A 24040-nucleotide genomic window follows, 5' to 3' on the forward strand; every position below is an offset into this window, starting at 1 on the left:
TGGAGGGCCACAAGTTGAGGGCCCATGGTCTAACCCTAGGTTCACATCTGTGCGGGTGGTGCCACTGCGAACCCGCACAGAGAAATGCGGACCTGCAGGCAGGTGCCATTAGTTCTAATGGCACGCCACCTTTACTGGAAAATGCAACCGTACTGGGAACCGAGGTTCCTGTGCGGGCTGTGTTTTCCAAAGAAGTGTAGGGACTTCTTCCCGGCTTGGCACGGGAGTCCATTCAAATGAATGGGCTATCGTGCCTGTACAAAACGCGGCCTGCACGGCCACATATATGTGAACCAGGGGTAAAGGGATGCTGCAATTATATGTGAACACTGGTGTACGGAATCACGGCTGCCCAAAGCAATACAACAAACCTTTTTTGGGAAGTGCACTCTCAGGCAAAAGTACCTCTTTCTTGCTATAAATTAAAAACAGTTCTAGAATCCAAAAGAAGATCAGGACGGCTTTATTCCGGTAAAAACACCGCCTTTATTGCAGTACATCTTTGTAACACAGAATTCAAAAGCATAGAGATCACATTGGGGGACTCCAGGTTGACGAGTTTCATGCCTCTCTCAGCTCTTATACATAACCTGCTGGACCGATCCTGCAGTCACCTAATATAGGAAGACAAGACTCCATTCAGCTGTACACAATTAGCTGCTGAAAAATCAATCCCAGATGAGGTCAGCTACATACATTACTTACACACACACAAAAATTTTTTTAAGAAACACATTTTAATCATAGAATAGCACATCAAGTCAATTAATCTGGTCAGTTAAGTAGCAAAGGAGGTTGTTAATCAGTTTCAGCTGCTTTGGTGTTAATAAAATTAACAACGGGTGCACTAGATGGGCAACAATGAGACGAACCCCAAAACAGGAATGGTTTTACAGGTGGAGGCCACTGACATTTACCCTACTCATCTTTTCTGACTGTTTGTCACTAGTTTTGCATTTGGCTAGGGTCAATGTCACTACTGGTAGCATGAGGCGATACCTGGACCTTACAGAGGTTGCACAGGCAGTCCAACTCCTCCAGGATGGCACATCAATAGGTGCCATTGCCAGGTTTGCTGTGTCTCCCAGCACAGTTTCAAGAGCATGGAGGAAATTCCAGGAGACAGGCAGTTACTCTAGGAGAGCTGGACAGGGCCGTAGAAGGTCCTTAACCCATCAGCAGGACCGGTATCTGCTCCTTTGTACAAGGAGGAACAGGATGAGCACTGCCAGAGCCCTACAAAATGACCTCCAGCAGGCCACTGGTGTTAATGTCTCTGACCAAACAATCAGAAACAATCTTCATGAGGATGGCCTGAGGGCCCAACGTCCTTTAGTGGGCCCTGTGCTCCCTGCTCGTTAATAGGAATTTTATATTTGTTCAGTTTGTCAATTTATACTATTATTCACGTTTGGTGATTTGCATACGTTTCACACAACTTTAAAGGGACAGCGCACTTTTTTGATTATACAACAGATAGAAAAAGATATTGGGGGATCCAGAAGACCCCCTAAAGAAAGAAGTTTTGAAAGAGAACCAACAGCGGTATAAATAAAACCAACAGCTTTATTAAATTCACAAAAAGGTAATAGACCTATTAGGCCAACAGATCCTCCATTCACATTAAAATGAGGTATGATAACGTTATCACCTTAAAATGACCCGGGCCACACACAGTAACAAATTAATCGCTAAACAACTACCCTCCGTCTTAAATGAGCAAAGTTGATGAGTCAATTCCATCCAGAGTCTCATACATCGGGAACACACGTATTCAGCCACATAGGCAGGTAACTGAGCTCTGGGAAATGGACTCACCAAACAGACCAAGGCCTTCATAAAACTAACAGCACATTAACCTCCTTGGTGGTATTCCCGAGTGTAGCTCGGAGTTAACTTTCAGTACCAAAAGCGGTAACCCTGAGCTACACTCGGTATTATCCTGAAGCGTTGCTCTGGGATTTACTAGACTCTTGTTTGGACAGATTTCAGTGAATTATTCCTAGGAATTATAGGCCTACAATAAAAAAACAACATATTTCCATGCAAAAAAATGTACCGCTTTGAGCACAGAAATACTGACATAATCAGACCACTAGGGAGGTTAAGTGGCATAGATATGACAGGGAACTCGAATGAAACCCCATTATGAATAGAGGTCTATACACGTCCAGATCGGTGCCAATATGGAAATAAATCCCTGTTTTTCACAATAAAGATACTTCAATATAGGCGGTTTTGAAAAGCACGCAGCTTAGTAGGGATAAGGATTGGAGGCTGGTTAACCAATACAGCCAAGAAAGGACTGGCCCAGCTTAATTATTATTTTATTATCATTATACAGTATTTATAAAGCGCCAGTAGTTTGCTCAGCGCTGTACATTACAAAGGGGGACAGAACATGTGACAGAACAATACCAATACAATACAATACATGAGGGGTTCGAGGGCCCTGCTCTTTCAAGCTTACAATCTAGAAGGGATCTTCTTAATCACAGATACATGGAGAATAATGGCATCCGAAGCCAGTTCAATAGTTGTCAGTGTCATTAATGTTCAGTTTGTATGAAAAGCTCACAGCTTAATGGTGATGAGGATTGGAGGCTGATTAGCCAATACAGCCAAGAAAGGACTGGCCCAGCTTAGTCACAGATGCATAGGGAGTAATGGCATCCAGAGCCAGTGTAATAGTTGTGAATGTCATTAGAGTAGAAGTAAAGCTTTAACCACTTCAAGTCCGGACACTTTCACCCCCTTCCTGCCCAGGCCAATTTTCAGCTTTCAACACTGTCACACTTTGAATGACAATTGCGCGGCTCACCTATCAGGTGGAATCATTAGGGCCGATTGCTTCCACATAGTGCCAGCCTCTCTGCGCACCTTCAATCCCCCCCCTTCCCGTGTGAGGTCTCCTGGGCTCCGCTTACCCATCTGCTGGCCCGGCTCGCCGTTTGCTAGAGGGGAGGGAGAATAGCAGACGAGTCCACTCCCCTCCCCTTCTTGCGCTGACCCGGGTCCCTGCTGAGAGATTGTAATGCAATCCCCAGAAAAAATGTAATGCATTACATTTAGTGGGGCAGAGGGGAGACATCCAGGGTCTTGGATGTCTCAAACAGAACCTGTCACCAAAAATCATCACTTTGTCCCCTATGTGATTGAAAATAAAACCAAAATGAGAGCAATAATTTTAGCACCAGACCTCCTTTGTATCGCTAAATTGATGACTTATAAGGAGCTTTAAAAGTGTTGACCGATAGAAAATATAGGGTACTGAAGTTCATCGCCATTTCACGAGCGCACACAAAAGGTTTGACAAGTTGGATATTTATTTACTCACTTCAACATCATCTTTTATATTTTACAAAACAAAATAGGGTAATTTATTGCTTTTTTGTGCCCTAAAATTAACTTGTTTTTTGTACTAAAATTTTGCGGTAAAATCATGCAACATAAAAAATTGGAACTACCACTATTGTATTCTCTAGGGTCTCTGCTTTCAGAAAATATATAATGTTTGGTGGTTTTATGTAATCTTCTGGCCTAAAATGATTTTTGAAATGTGCAAAAAACTCAAAAACGGCTCTGGCAGCGAAAGGGATAAAGTATAAGCCCTGATTTCCCCCCCCCCCCCCTTCCTGATGAGCAGCCAATCGTTGTTCATCACACTGCAAGGTGTCTCTCCTCCTTGCTAGTCCCTGGGTGTGGTGCTGAAGACAGGCAGGGAGGGGAGGAGGAGATATACAGCACAATGTTAAAAATATTACACGTTTAAGTCGCCATAAAGCCTCTTGATTTTAAAATCCCCATAGATTCCTAAAATCACCTCAGATTTAAATATGGTTTTGGTTAAGTTGTTTTTTTTTTTTATCTGGACAAGTAGATTGTCATGAGGGACAAGTAGATTGGGGCCCCGATTTAGTCCCTGGAAAAGTAGTTTTTTCAAAAATGTCAACACCCCTGGTGAAGTGTCACATAGTCCCACTTCATCCATATCTCTGCACTGCAGTGCTGTGTGGGGACATGCAGTTCCTATTTGTTCCACTGTATGAAAATGCAGCATGTCTGTATATTTCCTCACTGTACATCACACCAGCGATCTGGTGTGACCAGGGCACATGGAAAACAATAGGGATAAACCACGGGGAGGTGTGTATTTATTGACGATATATACTGAAGAAATGTATTTTTCTTGTTTTCTTACATACACTTTTCTGACATCTTATTTTGCTCATTTAAACCGTTTCCCAGGCTGTGTTGGGATGTCCCTCTTCTCTGCAGTCTGATGTGTTCCTCTTCTCTGATGGCTGTGTAAACAGCAGTCTTGTAATCAGTAGACGTTACTGCACATACTTCCCTTTAGCTGAATGAAATTCTGTTTTACTTAAATATTTTATGAAGGTCAGTGATGCTCTCGGTGATATTTTTTTTTATCCTGACACTCTAGTTCTTAAGCTTGGTAAATGTAATGATTTTTTTTCTTTATGTATAGAAAACTACTCCAATTGATGGGTCTTGAGCTCAACTTTAAGGTGCAGCTCCTAAAATACAGTGCGTTCAATGCCTAATTTGTTGCGCTAATGGAAAACTTTTACAAACCTGGACAATTCAATCTGAGCATGCGATGAGGAAAAAAGCATAAGCAGAGAGGATACCTTTGGCAAGATTTGCCGATACAGAGTTATAGCAGCTGAAGTTCTATGCTGATCTTCTATTTCAGTGGAAATTCATGTGCGGTAAATCATGTAGGTGTGAATCCAGGCTTAATGAGTAATAAGGGCATTTGAGAAGCCTAAGAAAAAAAAATCACCGTACAATATACATACAGCCCAAGGCCCCTTTCACACGGGCACCTTAAATAGATCCCCCACTGAATTGAGCAGAACAGGATGGATGCTACGTTTTTGTTCAGTGTTTAGCTCCATTAAAAAAACTGAGTTTTCAGGATCCATATTAGATCTGTTATCAGCCATATACTTTAGATGTCCTCTGTTCCGTCCTGTTGGAAAAAATGGAAAAAGGCTCAGACTTTTTCATTTTTTCCCCCCAGAAATGGTTGGACTCAGAAGTAAGCGAATGTAAATGGACACACGACTATTTACATTCATGTGCCCATTAGGGTTGCCACCTCATCCCTTTAAAACCGAACACATATTTAAATACCCAGGTTCTGAGGCTGAGTTAATACAGATAAGGCACCAGGTGAGTTTAATGACCACCTTAATCAGCCACAGAACCTGTGTAATTAATATGTGTTCAGGTTTAAGGGGATGAGGTGCAACCCTAGTGCCCATAGACTTGTATAGAATTTCTGTTTTAGTTCCAGCTGAAAAACTGACAGGGGGACCTGATTGGCTCACCCGTGTGAAGGGAAACAAAAGGTTTTTAGTAGTTTATTTTACCTAGCTCCTAATCATTTTTTTTGTTTTTTTCCCTGTGTGAGCAGGCCGAGGAAACCCCTGCAAGTTGTCTCTTGACGGCAGTCTGTATTGTACATATGTGAGGATCCCTATTTTTGTGGGTGTTTTCTAATTGTTTTTGTCAGCTGCTTTTCACTCATCACTCGGAAATCAGAAAATGATGTTTAAGGGAGTTTAGACAAATATGAAGTAGATAGTCGTTCATTTGAAGTATTTGTATAGCCAAAAGTTGTTGTTTTTTATATAGTTTTTTAGCCTTCCTTACTCTATCAGGATAATTGGTGTTTTTTTGCTGCTATGCATGGCTTGAGTTTCAGTTGATTCATGCTGCCCCTGTCCACATCTTCCAGCTTGACAAAAATTGATTGTTCAATTGACTTTTGTTAAAGGAGCTCGGTGGAAAACTATCAGCTGAACAGCCCCCTTAGTCGATTTGTTCATAAATGTTTGATTTTGTCTTGGTGATAGATGTTGAATCTCCCCATTGAAGACACAGACAACAATCAGAAATCAGTAATAGCTAGTTTTGCCATAACATGCACTTTAAGCAAGCCATTGTTTACATTTAGTTAGCATGGTAACCAAGACATTGTTTACATTTGCTTACCATGGTAACCAAGACATTGTTTACATTTTGTTAATGTAAGTTTGAGTAATTGTTAATGATTCATACTCTGAATGGCCTGAGGTCATCAGTGGTGTACCCCAAGGTTCAGTGTTGGGACCCTTACTTTTTAATATATTTATAAGTGATATAGGGTCTGGAATTAAAAATCCCATTTCAGTCTTTGCAGATGACACCAAGCTGTGCAGTGGAATAACGTCCTTACAGGATGTCTTCAATTTACAAGCCGAGCTCAATGCACTGTTTATTTGGGCAACTATGTGGCAAATGAAGTTTAATGTTGATAAATGTAAGCTGATGCACTTGGGGGTTGAGAATATGCATGCATCATACATACTGGGGGGGGTACAACTGGGGGAATCAATGGTGGAGAAGGATCTGGGGGTTCTGGTAGATCACAAGCTTAATAATGGCTGCGGTTTCTAAAGCGAGCAAAATCCTCTCTTGTATTAAAAGTGGTATAGACTCCAGAGAGAGAGATATCATTTTACCCCTGTACAAATCATTAGTAAGACCTCATCTGGAATATGCAGTTCAGTTTTGTGCACCAATTCACAAAAAGAACATTGGGGAACTGGAGAAAGTACAGAGAAGGGCAACCAAACTGATACGAGGCATGGAGGAGCTCAGCTATGAGGAAAGATTATAAGAACTGAATTTATTTTCTCTTGAGAAGAGGAGATTTAGGGGGGATATGATCAACATGTATAAATACATCCGTGGTTCATGTAGTGAACTCGGTGTAGAGTTATTCACCCTGAGGTCATCACAGAGGACAAGGGGGCACTCTTTACGTCTGGAGGAAAAGAAATTTAATCTCGACATGGCAAGATTTCTTCACAGTGAGAGCTGTGAAAATGTGGAATAGACTCCCTCAAGAGTTGGTTCTGGCCAGCTTAGTGGATTGCTTTAAAAAAAAGGCCTGTATTCTTTCTTGGATACACAGAATATAACTGGATACTAACATTTATAGATAAAGTTGATCCAGGAAATATCCGATTGCCTTTCGGGGGATAAGGAAGGATTTTTTTTCCCTGCAGGAGAAAATTGGATCATGCTTTGCTGGTTTTTTTTTGCCTTCCTCTGGATCAACTGTGGGTATAGGACTTTAACTTTTTTTTTTTTTTATTAATGGTTAACTGGATGGACTTTTGTCTTATTTCAGCCAGACTAACTATGTAACTATGTAAATAAAGTTTTGTAATCAGGTAGGTGATCCCCAATGCAGGGGGGTAACTTTCACTACTTTGACCACCAATGCAGGGGGGAAAGGAACCAACAGGCTGCAGATATAATTTAATTTTTATCCCTCTTCCACACAGAAATGGGGTCTTCTGTTGTACAGATGACATGTTTTACTGAGGTATCCAAGTAATGAATTATTTGATTGCGTTTCAGAAGATGAAGAGCAACTATTTGTGTGTCGCGCTTGAGGTATAATCAGTGAAGGAGAAAATGGAAAGAGACAGAATGCCAAAGTGAACAAAGCTCTCCCCTATTTGGTCTACATTGTCACTGAGGTGAGTGCCATAGTTTTTTCTTTTTAAGGGTTCGTTAAAGGAGGAGTAAAGCCAAAGCTCGTTGGCTCTACTTCTCCTGGGAATCACCGTAGTGCAGTTCATTCAGCACTCACGTGACCCGTTTTCTAAAACCCCCTGTCAGCCTACATCACTCAGCCGGTCCAGGAAAGACCACTTGCCCTCCTGAGAATTTACCCCCCCCCCCCCCCGCCCCTTCCTGACCATGCCATTTTTTGGCATTGCGGGTGCTGTGGTACTTTTTAACTGACAATTGCGCGGTTACACAACGCTGCACCCGAATGGAATTTATGTCCTTTTGTTCCCCATGAATTGAGCTTTATTTCAGTGGTATTTGATCACCTGTGCGTTTTTTATTTTTTGTGCTATAAAAAAAAAAATAAGATCGACAATTTTGAGAAAAAAAAACAATATTTTTGACTTTTTGATATTAAACATGTCCAGTAAAAGAATTTTAAAAATCGAATTTTGTCATAAATTTAGGCCAAAATATATTCTGCGACATGTCTTTGCTAAAAAAAAATCCCAATACGTGTAAATTAATTGGTTTACGTAAAAGTTATAGCGTTTACAAATGGCGGTATATATAGTGGATTTTTTTTTTTTACTAGTAATGTCGGCGATCAGTGACTTTTAGCAGGACTGCGGGACTGCAATGGGCATTCAGACACTGGGGAAACTGACTTGGTGTCACTGATATCCCTAGTAAAAACCACTGACACTGTACTAATGGCACTGGACAGGAAGGGGTTAACATGTGGGGCAATCAAAGGATTAGCTGTGTGCTGTTTCACTAGGGGCTGTGTGTTTGTGCTTCGCTGCACAGCCATGCAAAGCAGTGTGCAGGAGCTGACAGGGAGGAGAACTGTTTTTGGAGATGGTCGGCAATCACCGGGCACGGCAAGTAATCACGAGTAATCACCGGCTGGAACTCGGTGATTGATGGCCGCGAATGACGGCGCAGGTAGGGAGCGCGCGCCCCCTACCTATAAATGCAAACTCGCATGTATATATATATATATATATGTGATTTTGTGCACCCGTGCCGATCTATAGCAGTATTTTTGCTTTAGGGCAAACGGGAAGCAGTTAAATACCACCAAAAGAAAGCTGTATTTGTGTGAAATAAACGTATAAAAAATTCATATGGGTACAGTGCTGCATGACTGTGCAATTGTTGTTGAAAGTGCGACAGCACTAACAGCTGAAAATTGGCCTGGGCAGGAAGGGGGTGAAAGTGCCCTGTAGGTGAGGGGTTAATCACCACTCAGTTTTTTATTTTTTGCTAAATTTAAAAAAAAAAACATTTTTGAAAAAAGAAACACATTTTTCTTTGTTTCTGTTATAAAATTTTGCAAATAAATAATTGTTCTTCCTAAATTTAGGCCGAGATGTATTCTGCTACATTTCTTTGGTGAAAATAACTCAAATCAGTGTTTATTATTTAGTCTGTAGGAAAGTTATAGACCACAAACTATGGTGTATACAGTGCCTTGAAAAAGTATTCATACCCCTTGAAATTGTCCACATTTTGTCATGTTACAACCAAAAACGTAAATATATTTTTATTGGGATTTTATGTGATAGACCAACACAAAGTGGCACATAATTGTGAAGTGGAAGGAAAATGAGAAATGGTTTTCAAAAAGTGGGGCGTGCATTTGTATTCAGATACCCCTAAGTAAAATCTAGTGGAACCAACTGCCTTCAGAAATCATCTAATCAGTCCATCTATGTATAATTTAATATCAGTATAAATCCAGCTGTTCTGTGAAGCCCTCAGAGGTTTGTTAGAGAACATTAGTGAACAAACAGCATCATGAAGGCTAAGGAACACACGAGACAGGTCAGGGATAAAATTGTGGAGAGGTTTAATGCAGGGTTATGTTATAAAAAAGCATCCCAAGCTTTGAACATCTCACGGAGCACTGTTCAATCCATCATTCGAAAATGGAAAGAGTGGCACAACTGCAAACCTACCGAGACATGGCCGTCCACCTAAACTGACAGGCAGGGGAAGGAGAGCATTAATCAGAGAAGCAGCCAAGGGGCTCATGGTAACTGTGGAGGAGCTGCAGTGATCCATAGCTCAGGTGTGAGAATCTGTCCACAGGAGAACTATTAGTTGTGCACTCCACAAATCTGGCCTTTATGAAAGAGTGGCAAGAAGAAAGCCATTGTTGAAAGAAAGCCATAAGAAGTCCAGTTTGCAGTTTGAGAGAAGACATGTGGGGAACACCGCAAACACGTGGAAGAAATTGCTCTGGTCAGATGAGACCAAAATTGAACTTTTTGTATTAAAAGCAAAACGATATGTGTGGTAGAAAACTAACATTGCAAATCACATCACCCTGAACACACCATCCCCACCGTAAAACATGGTGGTGGCAGCATCATGTTGTGGGTATGCTTTTCTTCAGCAAGAACAGGGAAGCTGGTCAGAGTTCATGGGAAGATGGATGGAGCTAAATACAGGGCAATCTTAACCACCTGCCATCTGGCTGTTATATATAAACGCCTGGACGGTGGCAGTGCATGAGCGGGTGGCCCTCTCCCTGCGTGTGCGCGCTCCCTGGGAGTGTCCTCCGGACACAGTGGAACACCGATCGTCGTGTGAGGTCCCATTCATGTGATCACTGATTAGCCAATCAGTGATCACTTGCAGAGTAGTAAGCAAGATGTCTTTTCTGACATCATTGCTTACTACGTGTGACATCTGTGAATGATCACAGAGGTCACATGGTACAAGGCTATTCATAACACCCTTGTACCATTTGACAAGCTGTGACCAATCACAGCTCACACAGTATTTCTCAATGGCTGCAAGAATGCAGCCAGAGAGAAGGAGAAATTATTGCTTTTACAGCCTTTATGGGTGTAAAGGCAATCAGTGTAAAAGAAAAAAAAAAAATCTTCATCACCCCCACAAGTAGTATATTGTCACCATGGTGACACTGTACTGCTAGGGTGACAGTATGTAAAAAAAAAAAAAATAAATTATAATATAAAAAAATAAAATCAAAATACATATATATATTTTTTTATTATAATTTTTGATTATAAACTAATTCGGGTTATTTGTTTTTACTAAAAAGATAACTGAATAAATGTTGGTCAAGATTTATGTTGAAATATTATGTATTTGCAAAATGTTATAAGAAAAACACTTTTTTTTCTAAATTTTTGGACTTTTTCATTTATATAGCAAAAAAATAAAAATCACAATGGTGAATAAATAGCACCAAAATAAAGCTTTATCTGTCTCAAAACAAATGCTAAAAAATTCATATGGGTACAGTCTTGCATAACTGCACAATTGTCATTCAAAGTGTGATAGCGCTGAAAGCTGAATTGGCCTGGAAGGGGGTGAAAGTGTCCGGACTTGAAGTGGTTAAAAGAAACCCTGTTAAAGTCTTCAGAAGACTTGAGACCGGGGTGGAGGTTTACCTTCCAGCAGGACTACGACCCTAAACATACAGCCAGAGCTACAATGGAATGGTTTAGATCAAAGCATATTCATGTGTTAGAATGGCCCAGTCAAAGCCCAGACCTAAATCCAATTGAGAATGTGTGGCAAGACTTGAAAATTGCTGTTCACAGACACTCTCCATCCAGTCTGACAGATCTTGAGCTATTTTGCACAGATGAATGGGCAAAAATTTCACTCTCTAGATGTGCAAAGCTGGTAGAGACATCCCCAAAAAGACTTGCAGCTGTATTTGCAGTGAAAGGTGGTTCTACAAAGTATTGACTCCGGGGGGCTGGATACAAATGCACGGCACACTTTTCACATATTTATTTATAAAAAATGTTGAAAACCATTTCTCATTCCTTCCACTTCACAATTATGTGCCACTTTGAAAACTTGAAATGTAGAATTTGTCATACAAGATCCCGAGTGTTTCAGAGTCATAAAGCTCCTTCTTCGGGGTATTTCTGAATAGAGAGTGGGGTAATCTATGGAACTGAAATTGCAATTTTAGAATGTATAGAATATCATTATATATACGATGCATCAAAATCAATATATCTATATAAGAATGCAATACTCACACTCAGGGGCGAACTGACAACTCATGGGGCCCCGGGCAATAGGGGATCATGGGGCCCCTGTGTCCTTGCCCAAACTCAAAAAAGCCGATGAAAAAGGTACCAGGGGCATCTCATGGGGCCCCCTACTGACCACGGGTCCTCGAGCAGTGCCTGAGTTTCCAAATGGTCAGTCTGCCCCTGTTCACACTATAGTGAGTGAAAAGTTAAAAACAGCCACTGGGGCTGCCTAAGTGATATGGTAAGTAAAGAAGGCTGCATTAGTATCAGTCAATACAATCAAAAAAGATGTGAAAAGGGAAGAAACTGCAAAACACCCCACCAATTGCTATTCATGATAGATGTCTACAGATAATTTCAAAAGCATCCATATAAGATGATAAATAGTATTGGGATGGTGGAACAGAAGAGAATTATATACAAGTTATATACCTGTATGTATGTGTATATATATATGTGTGTATATATATATATATATATATATATATATATATATATATATATATATATATATATATATATACTGAGCACTGTATGTATGTATGTGTGTGTGTGTGTGTGTATGTATGTATGTATGTATGTATGTATATATATATATATATATATATACTGTATATATAATATGTATAATATATATATATCTCAATCAAAGATTTTCTTTTGAAAGTATATTAAAGTAGAGGCATATATTTCACTGGGGGCATTAAACAGAGGCACCCAAATCACCAAAATAAATAAGATCGATTACAATTTGGTGAGTATATTGACTTGGTGGATATGTTTGTTTTGGTGACTTGGGAGCCTCTGTTTAATGCTTCTCCACTGAAATATTTGCCTCTACTTTAATATACTTCTAAATGAATGTTTTGATATATATATATATTTATACATTTTGTTTCTCTTGTAGAAAACTGTCTTCTGTTCCAACATCCAATACTAACTGTCATCTTAGATGGATGCTTTTTGCCCTTATCTGTGCAGACATCTATCATAAACAGCAGTTGGTGGGTGTTTGGCAGTTACTTCCTTTTTACATCTTTTTTTGATTGTATTGACTGACATCAATGCAGCCTACCTTATGTACCTATCACTTAGACGGCCCCAGTGACTGTTTGATGAGCCACAGATAGCTGGAACCATAAGGGGACGCAAGTGGGGAAGTGGTGGCCATGTGGTTTGTTTTTATGCTACGGCTGATGTTTGAACTTTTGATTCACTCTAGTGTGAGTATTGCATACTTACATATATCTGTATATTGATAGTGTATGTATTCAAAAATTGCAATTTCTGTTCCATAGATCACACTATCTTTCATGCAGAAATATCACTTAAGAAGGAGCATTATGACTCTGAAACGCTTGGGGTCTTGCATGACAAATTGTACATTTCAAGTTTTCCCTATGTACTGTAACTGGTGGGTTGAAGGTACCAATAATTTTGTCCATTCCATTTTTGGCATTTTGCATTGAATGTGTCAGATTTGGCTTTTTGTTCCTCCACTTTTATGTCTCATACCAAAACAAACAAAAGAAATAAATATGAGAATGCCTAAACATTTATAATTGCAACAATTTTCTGGGGCGAAGTGGTGCATTGTCTGACAGAAATGTAGGGGTGCTAGTAATTTTTGCCATGACTGTATTTTATAAGTATTGTTTTATTTATTGTGAATCTACAAAAAAAGTTTACTTTTATACCTGTTTGAGTATTTCTGCCTATAAAAATCCCAAACATTTGGGGGATGGTTTCCATAGTTAACTGGAATATGGTATACCTCTGGATGAGCAGATTCTGGTGATAGGCACTGATCAACTCACTTGTATGCAGGTACAATGTAAATGTTTTCTTTATTAAAGTGGTTTTATCTGCACTCTCCAGTGTGCTCTGCTTCTGTCATGTATAATTGGCCCTTGGAGATATATATACAGAGCTTGACTGGATCCAATGTAGCCCGATACATTTGTAAGATTAGAGATACAGTATATATAAATATAGCCGGTAACTGACAGGCTCCAAACTGTCACAGAGACCTATCAATCCAGGAAAGTCGTTGCATTCCAAAATGTCTCACTCAATATGTTTAATTCATTTCAGGTTTAACAGTTGCACAACCGTTTCAAGTGTCCCCACTCTTCACCAGGTGCAGGTAAGCTCAACCATTGTTGTGCAGTTGTTACCTGGAATAAATTCAACATATAGAGCAAGAGGTTTGACTTCCCTGAATTGATGTGTGTGTGTATTATACCACCACCACCCGCCTGAACCGTAGGATACAAGGCAGGATGGATTCATGCTTTCATGTTTTTTACGCCAAATTCTAACCCTACCATCTGAATATCACCGCAACCAGGCAAGTGAGTGCCAAACACCCATGCTCGCTCAAGCTCATGTGCGTGAGTGTGCTGACCATGCTAATGTGCTTACACATGTGCATGAGTTGGGGCACGTCCAGTTCTTGTTTTTGAGAGTTGTATTATACACATGCGCATATCTTCACACACGACCGTGCATATGATTCCCCTGGCAGTGTTAGCTATCAGCCATCTTCGTTGGCTGGTGCAGGATGAAGTCATTTCTGCACATGCTCAGGAGGTCATCATCCCAGCACACAGTGACCATACGCATGTGCAGCTCAGTTTACATAGCCAGAGAAGACAGCGGGCAGGCGGGCAGCTATATTTTACTGCAGAAACACTGCATGTCTCTTTAGCAATAAAAAGCCTGCCTGCTCACTGATTATGGCAATGGAAGTTTAGTTCTGTTTTCAGAAAGTTGCATATACTCATTCTCTGGGCTGGGTGGTCATTACATTATATTGAAGGGGTCTCACATTAGCACCATCCGGAGCAGTAATTCTAAATAAAGGCTTGTTCATAACATGTCTGTTGAATTGCACTTTAGAACCAGACCTGTTTTAGAAAAAAAAAATCAGGCCTCCTCCTTCCCTTATAGCTATCCAGTCAATCTCTTTTTTGCAAGATGCTTAAAAAAAATCCGGTCTCCTCCCCTGATAGCCAGCTAATCACGGTCCTTTCTCTTTTTTGCAAGATGCTTAAAAAAAAGAAAATTGCAGCCTCCTCCTCCCTTTATAGCCAACCAATCATGCGCCTTTCTGTTTTTTTTTTTGCAAGATGCTTAAAAAAAAAAAAATCCTGCCTCCTCCCCTTATAGCCGGCCAATCACACTCCTTTCTCTTCTTTGCAAGGCACTTAAAATGTATTGGCAAATGTTAGGGAAAGGTGAACTGACCCTCTAAAGTCTAAGTTCCTTTTCCACCATATTACACCTGTATTTCCAGGCACTGCGCTTAGCAAACCCAGCCCCAGCATAGCGGGTAGAAGGGAGGGAGCTCTCCCTTTCCTGTTAAAGCGGTTGCAAATTCTGTTTTTTTTTTTTTTTAAAGTAAAATAACAAACATGTCATTCTTTCCTTCTCTGTGTAATGGTATTGCACAGAGTGGACCCAAACGTCCTCTTCTGGTGTCCCCCACTGGCAATCTTGGTTCCTCCTCCACCAGATTTCCAGGCTCCGTGCCTGATCCCAGTTATCCTGGGACGAGCATGGCAGATACCACCATGTAGTTGTTAGGGAGATCTGTAAATGTCCATTTGCTGATCTCCCCTTCCCGTTAATGACTCAGAAGGGACATATAAGAGTTACTTCTGGGTGGTGGTGTCCCTTTTCCCAGCCAGTACGAGAACTGCACTCTATTAGTTTCATTCCAGAGCAGGTGAGACATCAAGAGTCAATCACCAAAAATGCATCACATGAGGGACTTTATGTCCCCTATGTGATGGGGAAAAAAAGACTTAGAAAAAATTGTGTAAAAAATTTAAGTTATACCCAAGCACTTCTGCTGGATTTCTTCCACATGCCCCCAAGAATGCCTGTTAACCCCATGCACCCTCATTATTTTTTCCGGACTTTTTGTCCCCATCTGAAACTCAGGACCAGAATGATTGATGCTGCTAGGTAGAGGGGAGGTAGATCAGTGAATAGGTCTTGGCCTGGGGTCAGGCCCGAAGACCAGTAGCTGTAGCAGTAGAGAGGTTCCCACAGACCAGCAGGATAAGTACATTGGCAGGTCATCCTAATGGATGATGCAGGGTTACCCGAGGTGCAGGGTCTAAGTACCAACCGGTCTTCACCAGAGCTCCTGATGGTGGAGATAGTATTTAGGAAAACAGTCTCTTGACGTCTGTGATATCCTCAAATCAATGTGAATTTGTGCTCCTAAAATTAATTCACCTTCATAAAGTAATGTACAGCGCTGAGCGAACTATTGGCGCTTTATAAATACAGTATAATAATAATAATAATAATAATAATAATAAAAAAGGCTTTCTTTATATCCATGTGTTCCTCAAAAAGAAAATTCTGCATAGTGCATTACCCCACAAAACATTAGGGAATATAATAACCACCCGGTGCTAATAAAGTGTCAAGCCACTCAGTGTCCACTTCTAAGCGGCTGTATTAAACACCCTTACCCTATGAAAACTTGTAAATGACTTTCAATCTCATAATAATACACAAAAACTGGTGCTCCAAGCCGTCCTTTTCTCCCATCAGTATTACCTCCGACAAAAACATGCAATAGTGCAATATCCTTTGGGATACCAAAAAGTGCTCCCCTTATTTTTCACAGCATTAGTGTAATGTGAATCCACTCCCCGTCACCTTACACACCATGCACCTTACCGGACTAAACACTTCCACAAGTATAAATGGCTCTCCTCATCTGATAATCCCTGCCCTGCTCAGTCTCCATATGGCATCATGACATGGGTCAAAGAACAAGATCCTTAGAGTGTAGTAAGTCTTAGAAAAAGGGTCTAGTTTATTAAAGTTATGCTTACAATTAAAACAGTAGTAAAACACATTATCCTCCATTGCGGGGAACATGAATCCTCAGAAAAAACGTCAATCAGTGAATAAACTTCAATCAAGATGGCCACTCCGCAACTTCCGGTCTACGTCTATGTCCGACGTCACGTCCTTGACGCGTTTCGTCACTTCCGACTTCTTCACAAAGGGTGTGTACGTCAGATCGGCGGCCACTTATATACTCTCACTCCTCCCCTTAACACAGACCGATTGCTCCATCTTGAAATAGGGCATTAGCCCACTGATAAAATAAATGAAAACCATCAACTCAAATGGGCCAGTATATAAATGCAAGTATGTATAATGCTCTATATACATATCAGGGGGGCATAACTGACATAACACTCTATACCCGCACATATATACTTACATACAATAACAATAGCAGCAATGCATAATAGTATACCCAACGCCATCTAGTGGTATCAATTGTATATGCACTATCCATCCACTATTCAAATAAATATTAGATAAATAAATAATAATAATAAATACACAATTTTTAAAAAAATCCCCCGGCTATCTCATAAATAAATATGAATAAATTAATTGTTATTAATATACAATATCCATAACACTATATGCAAATGAATCCTATAAATAATCCCCATAGCATATTATACCTCATAAATCTATTAGTGGACAAATAAATGGGAATATTTTACCCTATATAAAACTATACAATTTTGGTTAAACATTTATGAGTTTAAAAATACAAATAAGGCACCTAGACACAGTTATGATAAAACCCAATTACCATGTATTAAAATACCAATAGTTAATCTAAAATACCTATAATCCAGCAGAAAGGCAACTACTCCTAATCCCCTAAATATCTATTCTAAAATAACTAAAATAGACTAGAAACTAATAGAAACTAATAGAACTCGTCATCCAAACGATATCTCTTTAATGAGCTAAAAGCCCAGCTAGAATATAAATAGTAATTACCATTACACTCCACCAGTATGCTAATATCCCAGAGCTGGGTATAGGAGATTTAGACTTAAATCCCTATTTAATATAATATATAATAAAACTATTTCTGTGTCTGAAATAAAACAATTAAGGTCCAGATCAACATTCAGACCTTTAGGTTTCAAAGTGTCCAGTTGGAAAATTCAAAACATTTCATTTTTAGAGATTTCTATAATTTTGTTACTTCCTCTCCAGTGTCCCTCCACTTTATCTATTCCACAAAATCGTTATTGTGTTGGATCACATTTGTGGACGTCTCTAAAATGCCTGGACAAATTATGGTCCTTCTTCCCCTTCTTCATATTGGACATGTTCTCTGAGTCTTTTATACAGTGGCCTAGTCGTTCTGCCTACATATTGAAGTTTACATGAACTTTCCAATAAATAGGTCACATAAGGGGTAGTGCATGTTATGAACTAATCAATCTTAAATTCTTTCTTCATAACCTGTGACATAAAGCTCTCTATTTTCCTAGTTTTCATCCCTGTTGTTTTACAAATATGACACTTTTTACATGGGAAAAACCCTTTGAGATCAAACATCTTAATTGGATTTTTCCTTGGAGGGGAAATTATATTTTGAACCAGCTTGGTCCATAGATTCGATGCCTTTCTATATATAAACCCAGGTTTATTTGGTAACTGTCACGTACCTGGTTGGGGAGCCTGACGTGGAGAGGAGGGCGTCCTCTTTCTACTCCCGCTCGGAGCCCCTGATAGTGGGGTCAGAGGGCACCGAGCCAGGAGTGGCACGAGTGCCTGGTGGGTCTTGAGATGACTGTAGGCAGGTGATGACTCAGAAGATCCGGGTGCAGGCCAGGTGCGGGTGCAGGAGTGTAAGTGCAGCAGCAGGTAGGTATGGCGGCAACCAGGATACAGGCCAGGTGCAGATGCAGGAACATAGGTGCAGCAGCAGGTAGGTATGGCGGCAACCAGGATACAGGCCAGGTGCGGATGCAGGAACCTAGTTTCAGCAGCAGGTATGGCGGCAACCAGGATACAGGCCAGGTACGATACAGGAACGTAGTTTCAGCAGCAGGTATGGCGGTAACCAGGATACAGGCCAGGTGCGGATACAGGAACGTAGGTGCAGCAGCATCAGACAAGCCGAGTCAGGATCAATCGGGTAGATCAGGTACAAGGGAGCAGGCAAGCGGATAGTCAGGGACAAGCCGGGTTGGTGCAGGCGGAGTTCTTTCTTAGTCAGGGTCAGATCAGATACAGGCAACAGAATCAGGTTATGGAGTACAGGACGTTGTAGAGAGAAGAGTTTATCTCTCCGGATCAGCGTGTTCCCGTGCAGTACACACCCCCGCACTCTTTCATTGAATAAAAAAGTTAAATCCTTCCTCCCCAGTGCCATTAGTACAGTGTCAGTGTTTTTTTTTTTTGCGCTCACTGTATTGGTGTCACTGGGGATGTCAATGACCCCAAGTCAGTTCCCCCCCTGTGTCAAAATGTCCGCCGCAGTCCCACCATAAGTCGCTGATCACTGTCATAAATCACTGATCACCGCCATAAGTCATAGATCGCCGCCATTATTAGTATAATAAAAAAAAAATCCCAGTATCTTTCCCGCCATTTGTAGACACCATAACTTTCACGTAAACCAATTAATTTACATGTATTGGGATTTTTTTTAAGCAAACACATGTCGCAGAATACATTTTGGTAGAAATTTATGACTAAATTTGATTTTTACATGTTTTTAGTGGACATGTCTTATAGCAAAAAGTCCAAATTTTTTTTAGTGGACATGTTTTATAGCAAAAAAAAGCTCAATTTGTGAAAAAAAAAAAGGATGTAAATTTCATTTATGTACTGTATTGCATGACCGGCCAATTGTCCGTTAAACTAGCGCAGTGCTGTATAGCAAAAAAATGGCGTAAATTGCAGTATCTATATCATAGTTTTTAGACGCTATAACTTGCACACAAAGCAATCAATATACATTTATTGGGATTTTTTTTTACCAAAAACATGTAGCAGAATATATTTTGGCCTAAATTTATAACTAACTTTGAGTTTACTATATATTTTTTATAGCTGAAAGTAAAAAATATCGTTTTTCAAAATTTTTTTATTTTTTTTTCTTTATAGCGTGAAAAATAAAAAGCGCACAGGTGATCAAATACCACCGAAATTTCGTTTGGGTGCAGCATTGCATGACCGCGCAATTATAAGTTGAATTAGTGTAGCGCCGAGTAGCAAAAAGAGTCCTGGTTGGGAAGGGGGGTAAATCCTCAGGAGGGCAAGTGGTTAAAGTATGTTTTTGTATATAATCTCTCATTATCTTTAAAAATACATAAATCTAGAAAATTTACTGATTCAACATTTATAGTCTGGGAAAAACCGTGGATTATTTTCTGTGTTTTAAAAAAAACCTGTAGTGACTCCATATCACCAGGATATCATCTGTAAATCTCTTCCATGTTCTTAACCCTTTCCATACCTTCCCAAAACTTTCTTCATGTTCCCATCTCGCCATGAACATATTTGCTAGGCTAGGTGCAAATTTTGCACCCATTGCCACACTTTTTTTCTGGACAAAAATCTCCTTCATACCAGAAATCATTGTTAAGCATGCCGATCTCTAGTAATTGAATGATGAATTTCCTCTGCCTCCGATGGATCTCAGTGTATTCTTTAGAGCCCATTTAACTGCTCCAATACCCTCTTCATGTCTGATGCTAGTATATAATGAATTTACATCAATAGTAACTAGTATGGTATTCTGTGTGACCTCTATATTCTCAATCAATTCAGTGATATCCTGTCCATCCTTCTAATAGGCAGGCATTTGTTTTACAATAGGCTGCAAAAATAAATCTATTTTAATTTTTCTCTAAATTTAAACTCTTATGGATTTTTGGCAGATAATAGAACACTGGGATTTTACATTTGGAAGGAATAAGATATTTTGTTTCCTTCTCATCTAGGATTCCCACATCTTTTGCGTTCATAACTAAATTCTGAAGTTGTTTTTTAAATTTGCCAGTAGGGTTTCCCTTAATCTTAATATAGGTGTGATTGTGGAGATAGTATTTGCTGCATGCTAGTGCAAGCTCGTGCTCCTCAGAATCACCCCACCAGGAGGTGATTAAGCCGGAGTGTGGTAGCAGATGTAGCAGGTAGGGATCAAGCAGAAAGCTAGTCAGTAAGCAAGCCAATGGTCAGTAAGAAGTGGTTTACGGTTGGGATTAAGTGGAAGCGAAGTCGAGCATTAAGCCAAAGGTTGATAATGAATGGTTTCAGTTTGGGATCAAACAGAAGCAGGGGCGGACTGACAACTCATGGGGCCCCCGGGCAATAGGTTATCATGGGGCCCCTGTGTACTCGCCCACACTCAAACCACACCCAAAAAAGCCTATGAAAGGTACCAGTGGCATCTCATGGGGCCCTCTTCTGACATCGGGCCCTCCGGCACTGACCGAGTTCCCAAATGGTCAGTCCGCCCCTGAACAGAAGTGAAGTTGATATACAGTACAAGCCAAGGTCAGTAACGAGCGTTAGTGAAGATACAGAAGACAACAGTAGTGAAAGGAGCAACATACGGGCTGGAGAAGAACACAATAATCTGGCTAATAGAAAGTGTAGGGACATGGCTTAAATCGGGAAGTCCGTGGGTAGAGAAAGGAGTTCAAGGTTCCCCAGAAACAAGCTGCAAGGCAAGGTTGTCCATAGGATAGCACAGCGAGAAGAGCCACAGCCGGGCATCACAGAAGTCACAGTCTCAGACCCAAGTCCTTACAGAATGCTTGCTGATCTCCCATTTCTGTTAATGACACGGAAGCGACATATAAAATGTCACTTTCCCCAGCCAGTATGGCTGGTGAAGAAACTAGTGGAGTGCAGTCTGCACTCTATTAGTTTCATTGAAGCGCAGGTGAGATATCAGGGATTTTTTAGACCCTAATGTCTCATTAAAGAGAACCTGTCACCAAAAATGCATCACATAGGGATCTTTTGTCCCTATGTGATAGAAAAATAAAAAGTTTAGAAAGTTTAGTAAAAAATGTGTAAAAAAAAAAAAAAACTAGTTACACTCAAGCACTTCTGCCAGATCGATTCCACATATCTCGGAAAATGCCGATCTCACCTCACATGTTATTTTCAAAAACAGAAGTGAGAGGGAAAAGGAGATGTTTTGGAGCTCACAGAGGATGTTAGATGGAGGCAGAGAAATAGATTATACAGACATTAAGTAATAGATGTGTACGGATTGTTTTGAAAAATAAAGATATCATTTAGTGTCACAAAACAGAATCCTGCCTCCTCATCCTCCCCTTATAGCCAGCCAATCACGCTACTTTTTCTTTTTTGCAAGATGCTTAAAAAAAAAAAAAAAAAATCCGGCCTCCTCCACCCCTTACAGCCGGCCAATCACCATCCTTTTTTTTTTTTTTTTTTTTTTTTTGTATGTTAAATAGAAAAAGAATAAAAAAAATTTTTTTCTGAAAGGTTAACATGTGCATTGACAGATTTGGTGGAAAGGTGAACTATTCCTAAAAGGTGGCCCTAAACCTTCTCTTCTGATATCCACCCACCAGCAATCTTAGCTCCTCCTTTCACTGGATTTCCAGATTCTACACCCATGGGCGAACCCAGAACCAGCATGCTGTGTGCCGCTGGGTAGATGGGAGGAAGATCAGTAAATGGATCTTCCCTTTCTGTTAATGAGCCAGAAGTGGCATGTAAAATGTAATTTCCTGGTCCTTGTGTTCCTGGCCGGGGAAGAAACTAGTAAAGTGAGATATTCAGGGCTTTTTTTTGCATCTGGAACATGGCGGAATGGCATTCCGCTACTTCCAACACCAGCCCTGTGCTCAGCACTATCTACTGCCCGGCTCCCCTGTGACAGCACAGCTGAGCTAACCCAGCGGGCGGCTCTCTACAGCTCTCCCTGCCCTTGCACACAGTGCAGAAAGAATGCACGGCACTCACATCATTCATTCCAGTGACTTAAGCACTTGCAGCTTCAGCTCTAACTAGCCTCTTTATCTCTGCACCTCTGAATGGGGAGTGTGCAGTGTCCACACACGAGGCGCTGGCACTTTCTGCCCTCCCTCCCGCTCATCAGCTAGTAAGCCATCCCGCCCTACCACCCTCCAGCTTATCAGCTACTAAGCCTGGCAATTCTATTCTGGCTCTCTGATCTTTTTAATCTGTGGGCAGATTGGGTGAGGGGTGCAGAAGTAAGAATTGATGAGAAAAGCGTGGAGGGCAGAGATGAGCACTGGTGAAAGTTTAACGTTAATATTTATTTTAGCATAAAAGTAAATTCTTCTGTTGCTGGTGGGTGCAGAAATGAGCTTTGGAGAGGAGTACAGGGTGTGAACTTTGGGCAAGGTGCTGGGGTGAGCTGCGAGTAGGGTACAGGGGTGATCTACGGGCAGGGTACAGGAGTGAGCTGCGGGCAGGGTACAAAGGTGAGCGGTTGCCAGGGGTAAAGATGTGAGCTGCGAGCAGGGTAGAGGGGTGAGTGATGGAAAGGGGTACAGAGGTGAACTGTGGGCAGGGTACACGGGTGAGCTGTGGCAGGGATACAGAGGTGAGCTTTAGAGAGGAGTACAGAGGTGAGCTGCAGCCAGGGTATTGGGTTGAGCTGCGGGACGGGTATTGGGGTGACAGGTGGACAGGGGTACTGGGGTGAGCTGCGGGCAAGGTCCTGGGGTGAGCTGCGGGCAGGGTACAGGGGTGAGCGGTTGACAGGGGTAAAGATGTGAGCTGCAAGCAGGGTACAGGGGTGAGCGGTGTAAAGGGGTACAGAGGTGAACTGTGGGTAGGGTACAGGGGTGAGCTGTGGCAGGGTACAGAGGTTAACTTTGGAGAGGAGTACAGAGGTGAGCTGCAGCCAGGGTATTGGGGTGAGCTGCAGGCAGGGTACAGGGGTGAGCGGTGGACAGGGGTAAAGATGTGAGCTGCGAGCAGGGTACTGGGGTGAGAGGTGGACAGGGGTACAAGGGTGAGCTGCGGGCAGGGTACATGGGTGAGCCATAGACAGGGGTACAGAGGTGAACTGTGGACAGGGTATGGGGGTGAGATTTGGCAGGGGTACAGAGGTGAGCTTTGGAGACGGAGTACAGAAGTGAACTGTGGTCATGGTATAGGGGTGAGCTGTGGGCAGGGGTACAGAAGTAAGCTTTGGAGAAGGGTACAGAAGTGAGCTGTGGGCTGGGGTACAGGAGTGAGCTTTGGACAGAGATATAGAGGTGAGCTTTGGAGAGGGATACAGGGGTGAGCTTTGGACAGAGATATAGAGGTGAGCTTTGGAGAGGGATACATGGGTGAGCTGTGGACAGGCGTGAGCTTTGAACAGTGGTACAGAGGAGAGCTTTGGACATGGGGGAGAGGTGAGCAGTGGATAGGAGGTGCATAGGTGAGTGATGGGTGTTGGTTTTTTAGGGAATAAAAGTTGTAAAGTTTTCACTGGGGAAGATTTTTACGTGGTAGGCAGGGACAGCATACATACAGTATAGCATACAGAGATCATTGGTGCAACAATGTCTCTTTAACGCCCGCTGTAAAATTAGGCCGCACCTGCT

General features: G+C 41.3%; 1 protein-coding gene across 10 annotated transcripts in view; it reads left to right on the forward strand.

Annotated features, from left to right (window-relative positions):
• The window catches only part of LOC149468331 (uncharacterized), a 654932-nt gene that overhangs the window by 459585 nt on the left and 171307 nt on the right, over positions 1-24040 (forward strand). For 4 of the 10 annotated variants that reach the window (XM_089670290.1, XM_089670291.1, XM_089670293.1 and 1 more), the window contains one exon: positions 7441-7562. The exons of the other annotated variants lie outside the window; for them this stretch is intronic. The gene's annotated coding sequence lies outside the window, so the exon portion shown is untranslated. The remainder of the gene's footprint in view (positions 1-7440; positions 7563-24040) is intronic. 10 annotated transcript variants of the gene reach the window in all.

This window comes from Staurois parvus, unplaced genomic scaffold (assembly GCF_062004578.1).
Source record: "Staurois parvus isolate SC_StPar_1 unplaced genomic scaffold, SC_StPar_1.0 ptg000089l, whole genome shotgun sequence".
Classification (NCBI taxonomy): domain Eukaryota; kingdom Metazoa; phylum Chordata; class Amphibia; order Anura; family Ranidae; genus Staurois; species Staurois parvus.